This window comes from Cnephaeus nilssonii (genome assembly GCF_951640355.1).
Source record: "Cnephaeus nilssonii genome assembly, chromosome: 7".
NCBI classification, from domain to species: Eukaryota; Metazoa; Chordata; class Mammalia; order Chiroptera; family Vespertilionidae; genus Cnephaeus; species Cnephaeus nilssonii.
Genome location: NC_137078.1, coordinates 55,490,664 through 55,515,408, shown reverse-complemented (window position 1 = coordinate 55,515,408; position 24,745 = coordinate 55,490,664). Strand labels below are relative to the sequence as shown.

The 24,745-nt window shown below is 45.0% G+C and overlaps 1 protein-coding gene across 2 annotated transcripts in view; it reads right to left on the bottom strand.

The window, feature by feature from the left end:
* The window catches only part of GNG12 (G protein subunit gamma 12), a 119,838-nt gene that overhangs the window by 51,103 nt on the left and 43,990 nt on the right, over positions 1–24,745 (bottom strand). For both annotated transcript variants that reach the window (XM_079777615.1, XM_079777614.1), the window contains exon 2: positions 14,373–14,425. The gene's annotated coding sequence lies outside the window, so the exon portion shown is untranslated. The remainder of the gene's footprint in view (positions 1–14,372; positions 14,426–24,745) is intronic.

The window sequence follows — 24,745 nt, the reverse complement described above, 5'->3', positions numbered from 1 at the left end:
AACGCAGTGACACATGAAAACACAGGGAACCAACCCCTGGGACTGAATTATTACACCTGCAGAATGATGAATGTGGCCCGGGCCCTTCCTTCCTTCCTCACACCCCATCGGCACCACGATGACTAAAAATTACTGTTTGGCAGCGACAGCCAGTTCGCTTACAGGGTAGCAGGTGCCCTCGGCTCTAGCTTCGGCCTGGCCTCAGGACTGGGGAGCGTGCTCACCTGAGGCTTGGGAGGTACGCTGTGCCCTGTGCGTCACACTGATGGTGCAACACCGAGGGCTGGCTGGACACGCTGGCAACCCTCCGGGCCTGGCTTTTAGAGGATAAGAGACGGGGCCGGACACCACTATCCCAGCACAAACAAACCCAAGGCATGTCTGCCAGAAAAAGGTGAAACAAATAAAATCAGCTGGCTCCGCCCCGTGGACGTGTTTCTTGAAAATATCTGCCATGGTGACAGCCTTTTTCTGACTGTTCCAATGGAAGAGTATCTTATTGCAACAAAAAGTTAGCATGGGGAGCAGCATATGTAACCCGTAACATTAATGAAGGCCAGGCCAGTGCAGGTGAGGGTAGGACTATGAACACCTGTATCATTCTTCCTTACAGATTCTTCTCCGTGTTGCTTACAGTGTGAGACCTACTCAACTCAATAAACTCTTAGCAAATACCTACTGTATACAGACAAAGTATTGTGGGAGGCAGCATAGTACAGTGGTGGGGGAAAAAAAAAAGGAACTTGGCAATCAGGTGGGCCAGAGTTAGTGTTCAGACTATTCTAATCAGTCCCCGTGTGACCTTAACAAAGCTACATAACCTCTCTGTGGCTCAGTTTCCTCATTTGTAAAATGAAGGCAATAATAGTATCTACCTTATAGGGTGATTGTGAGAATGATACTTAAACATCTTAGAATAAATGATGCCTGACTTTTAGTACGCATGCAGTATTTGTTGGCTGTTATTATAATCTTTCTGCACCTCAATTTCCTCATCTATAAAATGGGCATAACAACCAAACCTACCTCACAGGGTTGTTGTGAGGATTAAACAGAATAATGCATGTGTATGTTTAGCATAATAAGTTACACATAGTAAATATGCAATAAATGCTAATTATTGTTATTCCTAGATTCTCCCCAAATTACTTTAAAACAAGACACTCTGATCTGAATGATGGTCCGTGCAACAAAGAAATTCTTTCTTTGAACAATTTCAGCCAAGACCATTTTGTGACTATGCTGTCATCACCCCCTGCCACCCAGTTATGCACAAAACACTCTGCTTTGGGCTCATAAAACTCCACAGTGACTCTCCCAAGAGTTCTGCTGCCCCTCCAAATAGTCCAGGCTTCCCTTTAACCTGCTACTGATACGCCATCCATTCTGCCATCTCAGGGGCTATTTAAAATCCTGGCTTTGTAGTGCTCACTTCGGCAATACTTAAATTCTGGCTTTATAATAAAACGGGGAGCAAGTCCACTTGAGTTGGCTGGGAACAAAAACATGGCATTTTATTTTATACCAGAAGCAGCTCTCATAGCTGCTAACCTTAGAGAGCTCTTCCTCCATCCTGGCCAAGTGCTGAGCATGTTCGATGCCTGGCATCACTAATGCATGCCATCACTATAACAAGGCCCCCGGGAAGTTCCAAGGTGTTCAAGGTCTGAGAGCCATGGGATCTAATCCCACACAAATCCTGGGAGCGCTGCCTCCCCGAGGTAAACTCCAAGTGCAACTAGTTTCCAAGGATAAGACCACTCCCACTATACTCTCTGTGGGGCTATTAGTTCAATGCTATGACCCCCCTCCCTTTTTTTTTTTTTTTTTGCTTTCTCTTATATTTGGCCAACCATGCCACCTAGTGGCCAGCAAAGCACACACACGTGTCTTCTCAAAAAGCTGGTGGGCCAAAGCACACAGTGCTCAGAACAGGAAGGCACCTGACGGATCACGTCCAAAGTAAAGACACTGAAGCCCAGGGAAATGAAGCAAGTTACCTAAAGTCAGAGAGAGAAGGAAGCTGACGTGCAACCGTGTGGAAAACCTGGACCTCAGAGTTAGGACTTGGGCTGCAGACTTTAAGTAAATTCTACCCTCAGCAAGACACTTCCTCCAACCATTCAAAAAACACGGACCGGGCACCTCCTGTGATCCAGTCACTGTGCCAGGTGGCGGGGACATAATGATAAGCAAGGAGAGCAGGTCTCTCTCTTCACAGTCAAATGGGTGATGAAGATAATTACAGGGAGTCCACAATAACAACACCACTTAATACGAATTAAGGACTCACTCTGCTGCCAGATACTTACTGTGCCAAGAGTTTGAGAGACACTGGCTTGTAATCCTTGCAACAATCATAGGATGGGGCTGTGGTTATTACTCCAGCTCGACAAATGAGTTGGAAAACATTTAAGCTATAAGGAATAAACTCATACCTTTCTGAAAAGGAGGTGGTTGGATTAGATGCCGAGAGATTTCTAAGGCCTCTTCCCAGCTCAGCTTCTCTTTACTTGCAGGATTTGAGAGAGAGAGAGCTGGAACGAGAAGCCAGGTGTCTCCTGACCAAGAGCCAGTGCTCTTCCGTCAGACACTGTGCTGGTCTTCAGTAATAATAACCGGGAGTTAGCGAACGCTCGCTGTGTGCCAGGCCCTGAATTTGTATCAGCTCCTGTAATCCTCCTAACAACCTATGCGATATCTTCAAAATGGAAATAATACCTGAGTAAAATATCGAGCTCTAAAATGGTTAAAACAGAAAAGAAAAGGTCCCAAGATAAATGGAGACGCTTTCAACCAGAACGCAGCTGTAGGATTCCTAACCACTGTTTCATGTCTGCTTACTTAGTTATGTGGTGGGTTACAGATCCTTACGCACTGGTGTCCCTGGGCTCTCATGACCTGAATGGAGGTTGGGCCCAGGCAAATGATGGAAAAGAGGGAGCACATTTCTTAACAGCAACACTGCTTTGGGGTAATGTTGGGACTCCAGACACAGCGACAGAGCCTGCAAGGCCCAGTGCCAAACCCAACCCTTTGGTTTTATTTTTTATTCCAACTGAATAAAGCACGTTCCAGCAGTTCCACTGAGTACATCACTCTTCATTCTGTCCTCCCTGGGGATACCCAGGCACCATCCCTCTCCATGGTGTGTGCCTTCAGGCAAACTCCCCAAGTGATTCTGCAATTGGAGGATTGAGTTCAGGGCTGGAGGCCTTGCTCCAGAGCCACAGGAAGCACCTCCTACTGCTTGCAGCCAGACCGGGTACCCAGCGCCCTCTCCACCTGGGAAAGCAGGCCCTGCAGGCTCTGGAGCCCCCCAGGTCTTGTGAAGACTGGCCTCCAAGCCAGGTCTCCAGGATGATACTGCGTGGGCCACAGTGAGACACGTTGGAACACTCAGCCCAGCATGCTTTGCTACCCTTCTCTGACTGGCCAGATCTCATCTGGCTTTCTAGGTCTAGAGATCAATGCTCGCCTTGCCTGACCGTCACTCTGGCCACCCAGTCAAGCTAGTCTTTCATAGGAACATCTACACTCTCCTAGTACCTAGCACAGGATGGTAATCACAGATTTATCTGTGCACAGGGATGTTTTTAGAAAATGGAGCGGGTGGCTCCTCCAACCTTATGTATTCGGTACCCAGCACCATGTACGGACTGCAAAGGTGCTGACTTCCAAAGAACTGGCAAGTAAAGCAAGGAATTTCAGCTTCCGAGGTCACCTGGTTTAAACTCCTGTCTAATATAGGATTTCCCTCAAAATACCATTAAAGAAAGCAAATGTTTAAAAAAGTTTGTGTGTGTGTGTATGTGCATGTGTGTTATGTAAATCTAGATGTGTGTATGTGTGTGCATGTGTATATGCACATATCCTTTTAACAGAATGAGGTGCATGTGTAAAGGCACAAAGAGCAAATTCACTCATATATTCTTTGAGAGAAAGCTGCATCTTCACTTAGGATTTTTTTCCTCCTAATTTTTCAAGAAATATATTATTTAGAGAAAATGCATAAAATGTATTAACTCAGATAAGAGATAAAAGTTAACATGTTGCTATATTTCCTTCTAATCTTTTGTCCATGAGTATGTTCTATTTGTTTAATATTTAATAATTTTTAATTAGACTATTAGACAAATAACATAAATACCTGCTCTTTGTGAATAGTGAAACATGAGAAGTGAGACTAAAGTCCTGTTTGATCTTGTCCTAAAAAGGTCCATCTTTTTATAGAACATACTAAGTATTTACACACACACTTATATCTATAAAAAACACATAGTAATATCAATTAAGAAGCATCATATTGTACCTACTCTTTTTGTCCATGAGTTTTTTAAAGTCACTGAAATCACACAATATTATACCATTTTATATTCTTTTCCTTCTCTATGTGATTACAAACTCTTCATAAGCACCATGTATTACATAACCTCAGACTTTTAAGAGAAGTTACAGGAATAATACAAAGAATTCTCTGATACCCTTCACCCAGATTTGGATTCCTGAAATACCAACATTTTATATCCTGTATTCTTCCTGCAAGGGGCGGCGGGGGGGGGGGGGGGGGGGGGAGGTGAGGAAGAGAGAATGTTGCTTTATCCTTAAATACTTCAATGTATTTTCTATAAATAAGGAGTTCTCTTACACAACCACACTACAATTAACACACTACTATTATCTAATCTACAACTTTATTCAAATTTCAGCAACTATCCAAAGAACTGGCAAGTAAAGTAAGGAATTTCAGCTCCAGAGCCACAGGAAGCACCTCCTACTGCTTGCACAACGTCCTTTACAGCAAAAGAAAATCCAAAGTTCTACACTGCATTGAACTGTCCTATCTCTTTAGTTTCCTTTCATCGGGGACGGCTCTTGAGTCTTTCTTTGTATTTCATGGCATCGATTTTTTAAAGAGTAAAGATCCATTATTTTGTGGCCTGCCCCTCAATTTGGGTTTGTCAACATTCCCTTAATGTAAAATCTTGGGCTGTTTTATCATTTTGTTGTAATTCCAAAATGAAGCTTTCTCTCTCTTCCTACCAACTATCTATTGGCTTTTATTAATTTCTACATTAATGATTTATTTGTGGCATTAAAGAATATTTTAAGGCTGTTGATAGATAAATAACTTATTTTGTTGTTGTTAATCCTCATCCGAGGATATTTTTCCATTGATTTTTAGGGAGAGTGGAAGAGAGAAAGAAAGTCAGAGAGAAACATCAATGTGAGAGAAACACACTGATTGGTTGCCTCCTGCATGAGCCCGGGCCGGGGAGGAGCCTGCAACCAAGTGCCCTTGACCGGAATCGAACCTGGGACTCTTTGGTCTGCAGGCTGATGCTGTATCCACTGAGCCAAATCGGCTAGGGCTAAATAACTTTTTTTAAAAGCTCCTGTCCAGCCCTAGGCGGTTTGGCTCAGTGGACAGAGCAGCGGCCCTCGGATTGAAGGGTTGCAGGTTCGATTCCAGCTGAGGACATGTACCTTGGTTGCAGGCTCCATCCCTGGCCCTGGTCCAGGAACTTGCGGGAGACAACCAATTGATATGCATGTGTCTCTCTCACATCGATGTTTTTCTCTTTGTCTCTCCCCCTTCCTTCTACTATCTCTAAAAATCAATAGAAAAATGTTCTCCATGAAGATTACCAAAAAACAAAAATGCTCCTGTCCATTTGTGCTCCCACACTGATGTGTCTACTCCACCTCAGGCTAACTGGCCTTGCATACTGGCATGTTGTAAGATATATTTAGACTCAGAAAGACAAAAAATAATATTGCATTACTGTGTTAGTCAACTTCATCTTAAAGCAGGGGTGGGGACTGTCCGGCCCAAGAGCTGTGTAAGGCCCATGCAATCATTTGGACTGGCCCTGCCAAGGCATTAAGGTGAGTTAATTAAATGTTTGACCAAAGCCCAGCCGCGTGGCTCAGTGGTTGAGCATCGACTGACTTATGAACCAGGAGGTCACAGTTCAGTTCCAGGTCAGGGCACATGCTCAATCCCCAGTAGGGGGCATGCAGGAAGCAGCTGATCAATGATTCTCTCATCATTGATGTTTCTCTCTCTCTCCTTCTCATTTCCTCTCTGAAATAAAAAAAATATATATATTAAATTTTTTTTTAAAGTTTGACCAAATATAGCAGGCTAATTTTTAAGATGATAATTTTGTATGGCCCTCGGATGATGTTATAAATATCCAACTGGCCCTTGGCAGAAAAAAGGTTCCCCACCCCTGTTTAAAGCACGGTTGTGCAGGTCATTGTTCCTCGTGCTAAGGGCTATGAAATGTCCCAGTGACAAGTCACTGGAGGTGCTCCAGGTGGAGACAGACAAGAGCCTGGTACTTTGCGAAAGAGGACAGAGCAGGCTGCAGCTGGAAGCAAGGGAGAAATCACGGACCCTCTCCAGTTCCCTCTCACAGTGCTTACCACGGAATTCCTTCAAAATGTCTACAACACATTGCCCTTGACTAAAAATATAAACCCCTATCCTGCCCCATCTCAACAACCATTTCTAAAGCCCGCCCTTCTCCTCCCTGTCTGTCTGTCCAGTCAGCAGTCTGAACAGCCAGCGTGTTGCAATTTGAGAATAGTAACCAAAGCTTGCAAATGCTCTGAAATTAGAGGGAACTCACAAACCATTCTGTGTTGCTCAGCCTTGCAATTACCTGGACATCAAGGAACCATTAATGAACCGGGCCGCCTCACACTGGATTCATGGCCACTTTCAGCAGGAAAGGGGACTGATGCCCCAGAAGAGAGAGAGGTCCGTGTGTTTTCTCCTCCAAATAACAGGGGTGGTGGCAGCCACGGGCACGGCGGGTGGATGCTCAGAAAGAAGAGGAACCAGCCTGTGCCGTGAACTGAGACTGGATCAGCAGGAATGCCAGGTCCCCCGGCCCATTCCCTCCTCCGGGCTTTGTCAGAGTGAATCAGGGTGCCAGATACCGGAGAACTCTCCCCGGAAGGAATCCTGCAGGAAACATATGCACCCTCCCCCTTAATAGTGTTTGTTCAGTGCTTAGGACAGTTTATTTCTATACACCAGGGAAAAAGCAAACAGATAGTACTGTCAAAAAATGTTTTCTTACATAAAAATTACATGAAATGACATATTAAAGTAGACACAAATATATAAAAATATGGCCAATAAGCATTAGACGCCTCTGTCAAATATTGAAAAATAAATCACAATAACTCAGAAGGTGTCTGTATACTCTTTTCTTTTCACATCCTTCTTTTGAGGAAAAACAGCCCCAAATAGGCAATTAATCTGATGTAACACCCTCTTAACATGCTATTTCCTGTAGTGCAGCTCAGGGTTGCCGAGCAGAGAAAAGGGAAAAAGAAACAAAAAAAAACCCACTATTATGAGTATCACTAATATAAATGCCAGGACTGTCCCTCCACTTGGGAGATGGAGATCCGAAACAATGAGGGTGACAAACTTTCATCCAGGGACACGAATGAACGACCCCTTGGTGAACAAAAGACAGATTTTCAATATGAAAGCACTTATTATAGAAAACACAATACAAGCTAAATACTCGGTCATGTCTCTATCGAAATAAACCTACGTTTCTATGGAAAGTGAAGCTTTTTTTTTTTTTTTGCGGCCCACATAAATGTAAACCTTGTTTATTCGGCCCCGTGTTAGCCTTTGAGTTTGATATACTTCCCCTACAGGGCTCATTTTAAACAATTCTTCATTTCTCCTCCAGGGGTAAACAATTCTTCACTTCTCCTCCAGGGGGCGAAGTTGGCCAGCATTTCGCTGAAAAGGGAAATTATTTTCAAACTTGCATTTTCACAGTGTTAGAAAGATATTCACGTATAAAAAGGCCTTTCCCCCCTCCCACTCCTTCTTAATACACTGAATCCTGGCTGATTAGAAAGCACTCCAGGCCTTTTGTGGAATGAGAGGGAAGGGCCATGATTGAGGGCCAAGAGTAAGCAGAGCACTTCATCAGCACAGTTCTAGATTGGCTGGCCCATTCTCCTACAACTTGAGATCAAGATTATGGTTTTGCCAAAACTGACATAGCTTCAAGGATACTCCCCTTCTTTTTTCCTTCTTTGGAGAACTTTTCACGGGGCATATATTGAACATGCAGGGAGGCCTGGCTCCCTCCCACCAGCTCCTTTGCAAGGGCTCCCTCGGATGAACCACAAAGTCTGGAGGTCTGAGAACACCTCCCCTGCCTTCCTGCAGGGATGGTGGGACCTTTCCACTCTGTGGAGGGTGTGTGCCTGGTGGCCAGGAAGGACCCCAGACAGCAATTCCTCAATGCGCCTCCCTCCCCCTCACTTACTTAAAGGGTTAGGAGCTCCCAGGGGGAACTCAGGTTCAGGTGCAGAAGAGACAACCACAGGGGCAAAGCCTGTTCCTGAGGGAGAAGGAAACTGGAGTTTTAGTGTCTTGGTGATGGTGGAACTGAGCTGAGGGGAAGACCCAAAGAGGGTGACAATTCTCCCTGGCCCAGGGACAGATCCAGTGTTGGTGGGTCCTGAGCCTTATAGAATTCTCTAGGAAAAGAACACAAAAGTTAGGACCATCACATTAGCTACAGGGCTCCGGAGGGGTCCTTGGCACCGAAAGGCCCTACAGCCTAAGCTCCACACTGGCATTGCTCTGCCGCTGGCCCTGCGGGCGGAGGAGCGTGTTGGTAAGAGGTTTCCCTTGTCCACGCAATGCCGGCGGGAGGTCCTGAGGCTCAGCTAAGGAGCTGGGGAGCCACGCAAGTGGTCGGTGGCCCGGAGTCTCCCTTCGGTTCTGCTGCCTCTCACCCTGCCCCAAGCACAGAGCAGATGCTCAATAAATACTTGTTGACCAACCGATGGGAGTGGCTGCACTGCTGCCCTTCCTTTTTTAAAAAAAATTACATATATATTTTTAAATCCTCACCTGAGGATATGTTTATTGATTTGAGAGAGAGAGAGAGAGAGAGAGAGAGAGAGAGAGAGAGAGAGAGAGAAGGAGAAACATCAATGTGAGAGAAAAACATCGATCAGTTGCCTCCCATAAAGCACCCGATACCTAGGATCGAACCTGCAACCTATATATGTGCCCTGACCAGGAATCAAACCCACAATCTTTGTGGTGTATGGGATGATACTCCAAACAACCAAGCCACCCGGGGTGTCTTTAGAAGTCAGGGCGGCGGCGGGGGGGGGGGGGGGGGGGGGGCGGGGGGGGGGCGGGGAGCACATGCTACAAGGCTTGATTTTGCAGAGTTCATAGCTCTGGATGGAGCCCTGATTAACATGCCTCCACAAAGCATGAAATCAGCTCTCAGATCAAGAGACACTATGTCTTGAGCATGAAAAATGGTCACTGAGCCTAGTGTTTCCAAATACCTGCTTCCTCTTGGGGTTATTGTTAAGTGCACTTTGGTGTGACGGCGGAGAAAACCCACCCAGAGACAAGGTCCAAGGCCTCTCTGTGGTTTTGGAGACCAGGGTGTCAGTGAGAGCCTGGCTGCCACTCAGAATCTCTCCCACCTAGGCAGATTTCCTCAGACCCCATTCATGGGGACGTTACCAGGAGCCAGGCCTAGCTTCGCAGCAGCAACATCTTTCCAACAATTGCAAGTTATCCGGATATCCGAATGGGATGCTCGGGAGGGAGTCCCCCGCCTGGACAGGCTTCAAGCGCAGGATGAAGGACAGCTTGTACGGGGGCTGAAGAGGAGTGCCTTGTACTGGGGAATTAGTTACTATAACAAGAGCCTAAAGTGGAAGTTTCCAGGAGGCATCAAGAGTCAACAGATGGGAAATTCCAAAGCAAGGGGCCAGACCATTGTGTGTAAATTTTAAAGCAGTTGGCCTAGCTGGCAGAAAGACACAGAAGGAGAATATAAACAGGCTCAGGACAGTGGAAAGTGATGGGGGCATTTAGAGGCAGATTCCTCAGAAATGCTCAGATTCTGGCCTCCCAAAGGTGGGTGGGTGGAGGGGGTCAGCCTTTCAGCTCAAGTCTGGAGAGGGGGTTTCAAAGGCACCATCTGGAGGGCTTGGTATGTGCCTCCTAGAGTGTGGGGACTGGTATGTGGCACCTGCCTGAGAAAGCAAGTGTGAGCTGGGGAGAGAGGGAGCAAAGTGGCCTCGTCAAAGGCAAGAGAGGACAGAGTGACTGCTTGTCCCCTCCCCTCATGGGGGGGGGGGGGGCGTTGTGGTTAAAGGAACATGAACTCTGGGCATCAGGAATGCCAGCCTGGGGGGGTCTTTAAAAACAGGTTCTACCCAAGAGGGCTTCAGCCTGAGGGTGAGAGGCCCCCAAAGAGAACATCTGAATGGAAGCCAGAAGCTGCTGGCAGACGTTAGCAGCCGCAGGAGGAGAGGCACTGCCCGAGTCCTGGGAGATCCCGGACGGAAAGTTCCAGTGGGGTCCTTGAGAAAGCCATGGAAGCAGCCAGAGAGCAGAGTCCCTTCCCTATTAGCCAGGCTCAGAGAACCCAGTGCAAGGCGGGACAGGAGCAGTCAGGTAAGAACTTTCTCTCTCTCCCCATCTGCAGCACCCGGGGAGGCCTGGGGCGGTGGGTGGGCAGCTGGAGGATGGAGGAAAATCTCCTCTTGGAATGAATACTGACTGTCCCTAGAGTACAGTGAGCGTTTCCAGGTTCCAAAGTGTGTGTGTGTGTGTGTGTGTGTGTGTGTGTGTGTGTGTGACTTAAAGTGGCCTTAGGACTTTTCATTACCTAAGAGTAACCAGAAAAGTCATAGGCCTGACCAAGTTTTTATCAGGAAATGGGGGGAAAACACAGCCCATTGAATATATTTTATAGGAACAGTGGGAGACAAGAATAAAGCTGCGTCTTAGTTATGTGCCACAAGTCACACTGTGCCATGTGCTAGTGACAGCTAACATTCACCAAGCATGACTATGTGCAAGGCACAGGTCAAGATCTTTATAGACCTTCTCACGTCATTCAGTCCCCCTAGCAACTCCATGAGGCCGGTATTATTATCCCCTTTTCAAATGAGGAAACTGTGGCTCAGAGAGGTTAGGCAGTTTTCCAGTCACACAGGAAGGTAAGTAAAGCAGTAGCCTGGACTCAGCCTCATGTCTGACCTCTAACCCTGAACTCTTTTATTGTCCCAGGTGAGTGGATTTCAGCAGACAGTTGTGACCGAAGCAGGACAGGGGCTTGGGTCCTGCTCCTCTTTCTCAGGTGTCCTTGAGCTAGAAAACCAAAGAGCAGAGTCCAAAAACCACTGCATTTCATGATCTTAGTGGTCACCTCCAACTCTGAGATTCTATGACTCGATCATCTGGAGGTGGGAAGGTGGGGACAGGTGGACCCACAACAGCAGTCAAAGGAAAAGAGAAACTTAGAGTCTGTATCCGGTATTTCCAGAGAGGCAGCTGGAAGGAGTTGGTTCCAGCAGGTGGTATATACACAGACCCAAGGCTCACAGAATTATAGTCATGTGTATTAAGTATATAGTTCCATAATGCACGTAAAGCACTTAGCACTGAGCCTGGCACCAAAGTAAGCATTAGGTACATGGCAACTACAACTGCGCAGAGTTGACATATATGCCTAAAAACCTCAACATGTAATTTAATGCAACATACTCAGGCACTGACATCACTGTCTCTGCTCCATAAGGAGCTATGTTTATCATGGACGCTAAACTTCACCAGTGGAGCCAGGACAAGAAATGAACACACAAAATTACACCAGGCAAATCTAAAACAATTCAACTAAGTCTGAAGCAATGGCTCTTAAGCAGTAAGGGACCATGGAATCCTATGAGAAATGATGGAAGCATGATCCTTTTCTCCAGTAAAAAAATAAATAATCCTATCTAATAAAAGAGCAATATGCAAATCGACCGTACCTCTGCTAAACCCACAAGCCACACCCACCAGCCAATCAGGAGTGAGTATGCAAATTAACCCAACCAAGATGGCTGCGGCCACAGAGCGAGCAGGAGGCTTGGGTTTCCCCAGCAATGGAGGAAGCCAAGCTTCCTGCACACCCTGGCCGGCCCAGGACTCCACTCAAGGCTACAAAGTTTCAATTTTAGAAGATAAATAAATCCCAACAAAAATGGCGGCAGCCACAGAGTGAGCAGGAGGCTTGGGTTTCCACAGCGATGGAGGGAGCCAAGTTCCTGGCCTGCCCTGGCCTCCGCTGAAGGCTACAAAGTTTCAATTATAGAAGATAAATAAATCCCAGATACCAGGGCCTCCACTTGGGTCGCTGGGGGGCATGGCCAGCCTGTAAACTACCACAGGCCCTTCACCCAGGCCGCCCCACACCCCAAGGGAACCCCCACCCTGATCCAGGACACCCTTCAGGGCAAACCAGCTGGCCCCCACCCGTGCACCAGGCCTCTATCCTATCTAATAAAAGAGTAATATGCAAATTGACCATCACTCCAACACACAAGATGGCTGCCCCCATGTGGACACAAGATGGCCGCCACAAGATGGCCAGCAGGGGAGGGCAGTTGGGAGAAACCAGGCCTACAGGGGAGGGTAGTTAGGGGTGATGAGTCCTGCAGGGGAGGGCAGTTAGGGGTGACCAGGCCGGCAGAGGAGGGAAGTTGGGGGCTACCGGGCCTGCAGGGAAGGGCAGTTGGGGGGGACCCAGGCCTGCAGGGGAGAGCAGTTGGTGGGGGGGGGACCAGCCCTGCAGGGGAGGGCAGTTAGGGGTGACCAGGCCTGCAAGGAGGGCAGTTAGGGGCAATTAGACTGGCAGGGGAGCAGTTAGGCATCAATCAGGCTGGCAGGGGAGTGGTTAGGGGGTGATCAGGCTGGCAGGCAGAAGCAGTTAGGGGCAATCAGGAAGGCAGGCAGGCAAGCAGTTGGGAGCCAGCAGTCCTGGATTGTGAGAGGGATGTCCAACTGCCCGTTTAGGCCCGATCCCGATAGGGGTCCTATATTGGAGAGGGATGTCCCAGATTGGAGAGGGTGCAGGCTGGGCTGAGGGACAAATTTCGTGCACTGGGCCTTTAGTAATAATTATAGAAGCCCATGAATTGACTCCTTCCATGGATTATAGATCCATTGAAGACCATTCATTGTCTCCAGGTTAATATCCACTCCTGTGGGTCCTGAGGTCCTCAGCTCAAAAGCGATCTACCCGCAGTGGAGCCATTTATCCTCATCCTCTCTGAATGCTCACTGTGGCTTTAATCTCAATCATGACACCAAATTTGCAATGGGTAGTCAATGTAATTGATGCTGAATCTAAGTTTAAACCTTTCAAGGTTAGTGGACTCCAAATTAAGAATTTCTAAATCAGTGGACTCTGGTACCTAGAAATTTTATCGTTCCTTCCTTCTTCTGGTAAAAAAATAAAAATAAAGTAAATCCATCTTTTTAAATAGGGGACCCCATTCCATGTGATTCTGGTGGTATTCACCTTCTCTCAAGGAACACATGAACAAGGCATGGCCAAACAGGTATTGCTTATTGTCTACTTCCTACTTCTGGCTAAGTTGATTCAGGCAAGAAATCTGAACTGAGCCAATTATGAATGCTCCTTGGGCCCTAGCTGGTTTGGCTCAGTGGATAGAGCATCGGCTGGTGGACTGAAGGGTCCCCGGGTTCAATTCTGGTCAAGGACAGACATATAAATAAGTCCCACCTGAAACCAAAAGAATCACACAGCTGAGCCCAGCCCAAATCGCTAATCTGCAGAATTTGGGATGAAGAAATGATTGTCATTTTGAGTCAGTAAGTTTCAGCTCAAATTTTTGGCTGTAAATTTGGGAATGGTATGTTATGCAGCAAAAGCTATCTGCTACACACTGCAAATAACAGGATCGCCACAACATCAGGGAGTGATATCACAATGAAAGCCCCCAAAGCTTTTTCACTGAAGAAGTGTATTCCTTTCCTAGATCGAAAGGCAGTTTTCTACCCCAGAACTCTTATCTCACAACCATCACATTCAGGTTCAAAGAGAGAGGAGAGAAAAAAATAGAGCAATAAGAAAGCTAATATGTTATAGCTGTGAGCCAATTTTCATTACAACACACTGCAAGGGACTGTCTGCATTCCTTGGCTGAAGTAACACTGTTGTTGTGGATACTGCTTGAAACAAGCAGACCATCAGCAGGGGCCTGGAAATAGTTCCATTACAAAAGAAAAGCTTTTTATTTTAGTAGTATTTGGCATATAATCACAGATCTGTTCCCTGGCCATGATCTTAGCAAAAGAAAAATGGATTGATTTTTTTTTTTAAAAGACATGAAAACTTCTTAAATCATTTCAGGGAGAGAAAAAAAATAGTGTGAATAAATAGACATCTAATCATAGTACTGGTAGAGATGCATCTAATTTAGAAGTGTGAATATCATTTCAAAAATAATGTCAAACAGCCACTTTGTTTTAAAAATGAAAGAGAACTTACCAGTCAGACTGTGTGTGGCCCACCGTTGTCAGGTTTCAAGTGGAGGAGTGAATCTGAAACAGAATTAAACAAAACACTCCTTAAGTAAATCACATTTGGGAAGGGTGTGCTTTCGATCCCAAGTGACTGACATAATGTTGAGTGTTATTCTTTTAGTTAAAGATGAGCCAAGCCTTTTCTGGCTCCTGATGGAATAGGGAGAGTTTTTCGCCTACATATTTCAACTTGCTGAGGAGAAGGCACTCTCTCATCCACTTCAGGGAGTGCTGAAAGGCTGAGCCCAGTATAACTATAAATGGTAGTGTTTTTATCCACACCCCTCCAAGTTAGCGGAAGCCTCCCTCGTTATTGCTCTTGCCTTCAATCCTCAATCCCCTTCTGCTAGGACCACGCCATGGCTCCCTGAAGAAACCAATTAAAAAATGGCCGGTCCAATATAACTTGAATGGCAATGGGAGGCATGTACAAGGCTTTCCAATAGTGGCCACCTTATCGCAACCACAAAATGTTGTTTTAGTGATAATGGTGAGCCTCAGGCAGTGGTCGGCAAACTCCTTAGTCAACAGAGCCAAATATCAACAGTACAACGATTGAAATTTCTTTTGAGAGCCAAATTTTTTAAACTTAAACTTCTTCTAACGCCACTTCTTCAAAATAGACTCGCCCAGGCCGTGGTATTTTGTGGAAGAGCCACACTCAAGGGGCCAAAGAGCCGCATGTGGCTCGCGAGCCGCAGTTTGCCGACCACGGGCCTAAGGCAATGCTGCTCGGTAGAAATATAAAACAAGCCATGCATATAACTTTATATTATCTAGTAGCCACATGAAGCAAAAAAAAAAAAACTGACAAAATTATTTTTAATAATACATTTCATTTAACCAAATTTATTCAAAGTATCTTTTCATCGTAACCAGTATAAAAATTATTCTTGAGACATTTTACTCTGTTTTTTCATGCCAAATCTTCAAGACTCAGTACATCTCAATGCAGGCTAGTCACACTTCAAGTACTCAGCAGTCACAGGGGCCAGTGACTACCCCAGCAGACAGCACAGACGTAGAGAATCTACTCCTGGCCGTCAGGTACCAGCAAGGCTCCAAAGTGAGTCAAATGCATATGGAGATTTTACTCATCTATTTTCCTGCTCCTAGTACTCCACATTATCCCATTCATGATGTCATTTCAGTAGAAATAATAATGTAATAATACTTATATAGCACTTACTCTGTGCCAGGAACTGTTCTCGGCGTGTTCCTATGTTACCACAATTAATCCTCACAATAACTTCAAGAGGGAAGCATATGATAGCATTCCCATTTTGTAATGAGGAAACTGAGGCACAAAGAGATTAAGTAACTTACTCAAGTTATAAGACCATGACAGAGCTGGGATTCTAATCCACACAGCCTGCCCCCCTCCCCCACCCCCGTCCTCCCCTGAGCCCATGTCCTCAGCCAACATACTCGTAATTAAATTTGAACGGCTCAATATAAGATAATTGCTTTCAGTTTTAATTATAACCTCCAAGTGATCCAAGGCTGCTCTCATGATATACGGTCAGATAATAGCAGTGATGGCAGACGGAAGAGTGGATGTGCTAGCAAGTTAATAATTTGGGGTAAGAACACAAAAACCACAAGCAGGCCTGGGGTCAAAAGGTGGCACTGGGTCTGGGAGCCTATTTGGATGACCAACGTGGGGTGCAGGGGAAGGGAAATGTGGGGGCTCTGGAAAATCTTGTCTTCATGATTTTTCCGAGAGAAGGATCTATCACTTTCATCCGATTCTCCAAGGGGTAACACAGCCATCCCCGTATCTGTCTTAGCAGGGGTAGGGAGTAAGAGAAGAGGAATCAGGTAGAAAGGAATCAAGGAAACACATTATTTATCTGTGGTCCCAAAGAAATCACACCTGGTGAGAAATATCAGGTCCACATATGGGAACTCCCTATCCAAATCATAGGGCAGGAGGCTGGTCAGTGACACTTAGAATCAACAGGCCACAGGCGGAGGCCACTGAGGGAGGCTGCTGCCCAGTCTTGCATGCTGAGCGCCGAACCTGCCGGACGTCCTTCAGTGCTTCCTCTCAGTTTTAGGATCAAGTCCAAGTTCCTTAGACCAGTCTCCAAAGCCCCCGTGATCTCAGGCCTGCCCCCTTTCAGGGCGCTCTCCCCAAGGCACTCAGTCCTATATCCACACAGACCTATTTACAGGACCATAAACACCCCACACTCACACTCCTCTAAGGCTTTGCAGATTCTGTTCTTTCTATCAAACCTGTCCTTTCCTGACAATATTAGCCTATCTTCAAATTTCAGTTCAAAAGTCACCCTCTCTGGGAAGCCTTTGTCAACTCCCCTGGCTGGCTTACAGACAACTTCTCCGCAGTAGTAGAAGTATTCACTCACTTCAATCGATAATTATGTACTACTGCTACTGATGATAACAAAGGCTGGTTTTTATGGAGCTGTGTTCCAAGTGCTTAGTGTGCTTCTTTAACCCACTTAGTAACGATATGGGGTAGGTGCTTTTATTACCCCATTTAACAGGTGAGCAAACTGAAGCACAGAGGTTAAGTCAGTAGCCTAAGGTCACACGGTTTATAAGTCGGTTTATAATCGCAGAGTGAGATTGTGAACCCAGACAATGTGGTTCCTGAGCCTGCACTCTTAACCACCCACTGCCTTCTCCTCTCATTGTTACTGCATTTCCCTCTGTTACCGAAAGTGGCTTCTGTTTCGTTTTTTTTGTTTGTTTTTTGTTTATTGGTCTCTCTGCCCACTTCTTTGCAGAATATCTGAAACTTGAGAATATGTTTAACTCATCTTTGTCTTTCCAGGACCTAGCAAGGTTTAGGCACACACAGGAAAACACTGGGACTGCATTGGAAGGATGGGGACAGGGCTATAAACTCGTGCCTGATAAAAACCCACTGGGATTAAGAGTCTGATATGAACATTAGCAAAGCAAGCTTTAACTTCATCTTCTAAATCCAGCCAGTGCTGAGGGGATGGTCATATCCCAGGCCTGTTCAGTAACAGGGAAAATAAATGCAACTCAGAGCTTGACCAAGTTGATCATATCTCCAATTAGTTCATCAGCTTCATTTAGCTTTGCACATGGATCAATGGATCTAAGTAATAGCATGCCTTCTGAAAGCCTTGGTTCATCATTATAAAGGAATGCTAGAAAAGGTATTTCTTTAAAAAATGCAATAGTCAAGGAAAAAAGGACACAAAACCCTGCTTCCTAAGGTTTTCCTGGTTTCAAATAACTCATTTATGAGCATATGCCAAATTCTGTTTTTAAACAACAGTCTCATGTTGAAAATCTCCTTTTGCTGGCCAGACAGGACTTCGCCATTCACTACACCTGAGTTCCATAATATGTTCCTTCCCATTACTATCTAAACTCCTCTTGGATAAATATAAAAAGTGACCTTGTAGGAAGACACTCTCCTCTTTCTCTAACAGTGGGAAAGACAAAAGTTTCAAGATCTGGGACATACACAGACCTCTAGGGAGAAAAAGAAGCTCTTTCCAGTTCATGGCAGAGATTACTAGTACATCAGTTCTGTAGACCAGCCTCCCAATTCACAGATACATGCAATTAGTCACAATGCCCACCCTTCCTTCTACATCCAGAATGTAAAAGAAACCATCGACTTCCATGTATATGGATGTCAGGAATATCTCAGCTATTAACAACCAAGTTATAGATCACATTTTGACTCTTGCTATCTCATCTTCTTCCACAATAAATATTCATTGAATTGTTATTGAGAGGTTTACTGAGTGCAAATTGTGTGCTGAGCAGAGTTGTAGGTGCTAGAGAGATAATATTGAAGGAGGCAAACAAGGTTCCTGATATAGGGGAACTCCCATTGTAATGGGGGATAGAAAATAAGTATTCAAAGTCCCACAAATGTTTCCATACAAGCAGGGAGTGACGCAACCTACTGAAGCATTTGATAGTGTCTTTGGTAGCTGTATGGAGGAGTCGGGAAGAGGCAACAGTGATGAATGGATCACTGGTAGCCAACAATCACTGGAGGCCATTCAATTGCTCAGGTGAGATATGATGATGCCTTGGTTCACCAGTAGAGATGGAGAGAAGTGGGTGGGTTCAGCAGAGGTTCTGAAGGTAAAATAATTAGGACCTGCTGATCAAGTAGATGCAGGAAATGAGGAAGAGAAAGAGGTTGAGATAACACCTAGGTTTTGGCTCAAGCAACTGAGTCGATGATGGCTTTGTTTGGGGAGAAACAGGTTGAGGAAAAAAAAATCAAGAATTCTGATTTGACTGTGTTAACTTTGAGACAGCCAAGTAGAAATGTCAAGAAAGCACTGAAGTGTTGAACCGTGCTGTCCAATACAGTAGCCACCAGCACATATGAGGATTTAAATTAAATACAATTAAAAACTCATTCCCCCCAGCTGCATGAGCCACATTTCAAGTGAACAAAAGCCACTAATTTATTGAACAGCGTGGATACAGAATATTTCCATCACCATAAAGCCTATTGGGCAGGACTTGTCTAGAACATACATGAGAACTTGCTAGACTTTCATTACTGTAAACTTTATTGCAATTATAAAATTACAGTAGTTCCCCTCATCTGCAGGAAATATATTCCAAGACTTCCAGTGGACACCTGAAATTGGGTATATTACTGAACCCTATACATACTATGCTTTTTTCCTATACATACACATACAAATGACAAAGTTAAATTTATAAATTTGGCACAGTAAAAGATTGACAATAACTAATAATAAAATAGGACAATTATAATATATTATAATAAAACTAGAGGCCCAGTGCATGATTTAATCATGCACCTGGTGCACCAGCGGGCTGGCTGTCCGCCGGTGCACCAGGCCTTCCGAAAGCCTCCGGCGCGGCGGAGGCTTTCGAAAGGCCTTGTGCCGGAGCAGACAGCCGGCCAGCTCCCCCGCTTTGGCTTTTGATCGCGGGGGAGCTGGCCGGCTGTCCGCCGGTGCACCAGGCCTTCTGAAAGCCTCCGGTGCAGCCATGACACAGACGCTGAGCTCGCGGCGCCAGTGGCGCCGCGAGCTCAGCGTCCTGCTGGCCCAATCAGCTACCCCGGCCACCCTGAGTCCCGCCCCCTGCGCCTCCTGCTGGCCCAATCGTGGGCGTAGCGGAGTGATGGTAATTTACATATTACCATTTTATTATGTAGGATTATGTAAATGTGGCTTCTTCCCCCCCCCCCCCCTTCATAGCTTATTGAACTATACTCAGCCTTCCTCTTATGAGGTGAGATGATAAAATATTGACATGATGAGATGAAGTGAGGTGAGTGAGACATTATTAAGTACAATAAGTTACTTGAAGCACTGCAATACTGAGACAGTTGATCTGATAACTAAGATGGCTCCTAAGTGACTAACAGATAGGGAGTGTGCAACACGGATATGCTGGACAAAAGGACGATTCACGTCCCAAGTGGGTCGGGCCTGGGCGGTGCAAGATTTCACCACACTACTCAGAACGAAGCTCAATTTAAAATTTAGGAATTGTTTATTTCTGGAATTCTCCATTTAATATCTTCGGACTTAAGTTGACCACAGGTGACAAACTGTAGAAAGTGAAACTGAGGGTAAGGGGACTACTGTATAGCCCTGGGAGGTCTTTAGCTTTGAATGGGGGTTGGATTCTGATCTGTGTGAACGTAGTGGTTTCCAGTCTCATTTTAATCCTCTAGAAAATAACACAACATAGACACTGTAGGAGAGCAGACTGAGTACTAGATGCATAGGTTTGGCTTCCAGTGTCTTCACTACTAGTGACTTCCAGTACAACACTTAACTAAGCTGTGCCTCTATTTCCCCAACTACAAAACAGGGCGCGACCCCGAATGGGCTGCACTGAGAAGTATGTGGGAGAATGTTTCCAGCTCTGGAGCCATCTCCGCTGTGCTCTAGTCAGGTCTATTATGCTTTCACTTGCAAATTCTGACATGATGTTATCTCAAAGGGCAAAAGAGATATAAAAGGGCCTTTGAAACATATAAAAGACCCTATTGTAGGCCTAAAGGGTACATGTTCCGCAAAGGTGAGGCTAAATTGAAAGAAATATACCCTGTGCGTTGAGTCCAACACAGAAATTTGCCTGGTATTAGATGCTGGCAGGGATACTGACTTTATAAAGTAATCATACCTGTATGTGCTCAAGAATCAGAAATCAAGTCTTGAGCCCCAAAGCGAAGAGACAGTAGGACATTTGCCCCCATTGTGCAAGGGCTTCTGTCCCAGGGAGGGACACACCCTGAGTGGGTGAACTGGCCTACTTTAACCAAATGGTGCCACCCCATTATCTCTGCCTTGACATTGACTCTGTCAGGAAGAGCTGGTCTGGGCTGTTCACCTGGAGAAACTCTTCCCCCTGTCACTGTCCTCAATCCACAGAGAGCTCCAGAGACCTCAAGTTTTGGTTTTTAATTGAGGAGCTAGTGGCATATGTCCTCAAATAATTTGTAGATAGGCTGGGGTTTGTATGGGGGTAATCCTAATTATGCCAAAGTTGGGGAGAAATTTAAAAAACACACATGTATTTCTATTTTGCCAATATGTAAGAGAATACATAAAAAGAGTAAACAATAAATTGAAATATTACACACAGCATATTTTTCTATTTTTCTCTTGAAAGGGCAACAACAGCTGGGTTTTTGTTGTTGTTAGTGTTTGTTAATGAACGTTTTAAATGGATAGCAAGCTTCTCTGGAATTGACCCATATTCCCACCATACCAGTGCTACTATCTATTTGTGCCTGTTAGCCCTCCATAGACATATGTTTTTATATGACTATGGCCATAGTTATGTGCTATTGGTAGTAAACCTAGTGAAGGCATTGGGGCTGGACAGATCTGGGAGTTGGCTCCTTAATGAATGAGCTGCAAGGTTTGGGACAATAGACCTCTGAAGTGTAAAATCCCTTTTGCACAAGGGAGAGCACTGGTGCAGTGCCACCAGAAGAAACTCCACAAAGGATGGCTATTACTTTCTTCTTCCATTTTACTTCAAATTTTAAATATTTGTTGTGTGTTTCTATGCATCTTCATAATGATTGTCTAACTTACTGAAGGGCCTAATGATAGTCCTTCATGTTGAAAAATGTTAATTCACTAAATCACTCCCCTAATGCTAAATATTTAAGTTACAATTATAAGACTACATCAGATATCTTCATGCTTTTACCTCTTTTCATTCCTTTACCTTATTTCCCTAGCTTCTCTAAATTCCTACACTGGAATTAGTTTTTTTGCTTTTAAAGGGTCTTTTATTAACAAACAATACCACTAATAAAATAAGAGTTTCTGAAACCCTGACATTTTGTCCACAAAATGCTATTCCTAATGCTGTTTTAATTTGTGCTTCTAAGATAATTAGGGAGGAGAGACAGATTTTCCTGTTTGTTCATTAATGATTTGTCACCTTGAAAAATAATAAGTTTATATTCTTTGCTTATTTATGTAGTAGGATCTTGATAATTTTCTTTTGAATTTGAATGAGTTCTTTTTAAATATGTTTTCTATTGATTTTTAGAGAGAGGAAGGGAGTGGGATAGAGAGATAGAAACATCAATGAGAGAGAAACATCAACTGGCTTCCTCTTGCACGCCCCCTACTGGGGATAGAGCCTGCAACCCAGGTATGAGCCCTGACCAGGAATCGAACCAATGATCTCTTGGATCATGGGTTGATGCTAAACCACTGAGCCACACTGGCTGGGCTGAATGAGTTCTTTATAGTGATGATAATCGAGTTTACATATGCATTTGCTATGAAAATATTTCAGATATAGTTTATAATTTTGAGATAATCTTTTCATTTACACAGTGCTTTAATAAACAATAAGCAACAGCCATCTCTATATATAAAAGCCTAATATGCAAAGTGTCCCCCCGGGAGTTTGACCACCAGGGGAGGCACAGAATGAAGGAAGGCCCTGGCCAGCGGCCAGCAGCCACTAGGGAACCTGCCCGTACATGAATTTCATGCTCTGGGCCTCTAGTATTTTATATAAACCTCACCAGCTAGGATATTGCCTCTTGGCAAATTTTTGGCTTTTGATTGCTTTTTAATGTCCATTACACCCACTTTGATTTTCACAGCAACCTTGTGAGTCGGAGAGTCTGACAATTCCCACTGTACAGTGGCAAAGACTGAGCCCTAGACAGGCCAGGTGACTTAGACAGTCACTGAATCCTGAAATTGGTGAACTCTGGATTCCACGTCCTTTCTCTGAACAAAAGGACTCCTTGTTGAAAGGAAGTTTGGGAGGTAAAACAAAGACATGCATTTTGTGTGAAATGCATTATTATCCAAAGCAACATTTCTACATCATTTTCTATTAAAAAGCTTTTATACAAAGCATCAGAGAACTGTGCCTGCTACATGGAGGTGCTCAAGAAATCCTATCTAATAAAGAGGTAATATGCAAATTGACCATCACTCCAACACACAAGATGGCCACCCCCATGTGGTCAAAGATGTCTGCCCCCATGTAGACATAAGATAGCCGGCAGGGGAGAGCAGTTAGGGGTGACCGGACTGGCAGAGGAGGGCAGTTGGGGGTGACCAGGCCTGCAGGGGAAGGGAGTTGGGGGGGACCAGGCCTGCAGGGGAGGGCAGTTGGGGGCAACCAGGCCTGCAGGGGAGGGCAGTTGGGGGAAACCAGGCCAGCAGGGGAGGGCAGTTGGGGGTGACCAGGCTGGCAAGGGAGGGCAGTTAGGGGTGACTAGGCCAGTAGGGGAGGGCAATTGGGGGCAACCAGGCCGGCAGGGGAGGGCAGTTAGGGGTGACCAGGCCAGCAGGGGAGGGCAGTTAGGGGCAATCGAGCTGGCAGGGGAGCAGTTAGGCGTCTATCAGGCTGGCAGGCAGAAGTGGTTAGGGGCAATCAGGCAGGCAGGCAGGCAGGCAGGTGAGCAGTTGGGAGCCAGCAGTCCTGGATTGTGAGAGGGATGTCTGACTGCCCGTTTAGAGATCGGGCCTAAACGGGCGATCGGACATTCCTCAAGGGGTCCCAGATTGGAGAGGGTGCAAGCTGGACTGAGGGACACACACTCCCATGCACGAATTTCATGCACCGGGCCTCTAGTGTTACTATCATTTTAGCAAAACCACCAAAACAATGGCTTACATAACAAATCATCTTTAGCAGTTTTTTTTTGTGTTTTTAAAAAATATATATTTTTATTGATTTCAGAGAGGAAGGGAGAGGGAGAAGGAGAGGGAGAGATAAAAACATCAATGATGGTAGAGAATCATTTATGTTTGTCTCTCCCCAAGAGCCCAGCACCCTGCTCTGCACAAAGGTGGCAGTCATTCAGTATTTTATGCAGAGATGGGGGAAGAATTTTATATAGTTAAGAGACAACAGTAACAAAAAAAAAATTACACTTTGGTTAAAGATCAGAGCATTAAAGTATAGGTTGCATTAATTGTGTGCTTATTGCTACACCACATTTTATTCTGGCAAGAATTCTATCATGAGACAGGTCTAACAAATTCTTAGGTCAAAAGTCTACATTAGTTAAACAATACTAAACTACTTTAAACAGATTGTCCAAAAACATATCCAGCCTTGGATAAATCATTCTGTAGATATGTCTGTTATGCTTTTCTTTGAAAAATCTGATATAACTCGTTTCTCAACACACACACACACACACACACACACACACACACACACACACGACTTAAGCACAAAAGTCCTGGTTCAGCACATTGGAAAAACTCAGTTAAAAATATGAAACATCTATAGCGTCAACAACAAAAATAAAGTTAAAAAAAATACAGAACATCTGTTTCCTAATATCAGGAAAATTCACAGGAAACTATTAATGTTCACTAGGGAAAATAACGTGGATCAAATTATGAAATGAGGTGCCCAACATTCACAATATGATACACGACAGCCTGTGAGTCATCCGATCTTCAGAACTGAGGGGAAGATCTCACACTTTATTGAAACCTGTCATAGTAGAACTATCTTTATTCTGCATATTTATATCTAGAAATACACATAAAATTGTATGCCCCCACCCTACATAATATCCTCAGGTCCTATTGGTATTTACGTAACCCTTGGCACTTTAGGTTGGCTACTGTGTGTGCATTTTCCTCCATGCTCAGTGCCTTACAGGGCAAATGAAGACCTAACTAAACTGGATGGTGGTCCCTCCCTGGAGAGGATGTGGTTCGTTTGAGAAAGTTCTAGAGCGGCTTCTGTCTCCCACGGAGAACAGGAAGGCCAGCGGCTGCCAGGGCCACAGCAAGGCCAAAGCAAATTGTAGGGGAAGGTGGTTTGTTTGGTGGCTCTTCCACCACCTGCTCCTTACAAGCCTCT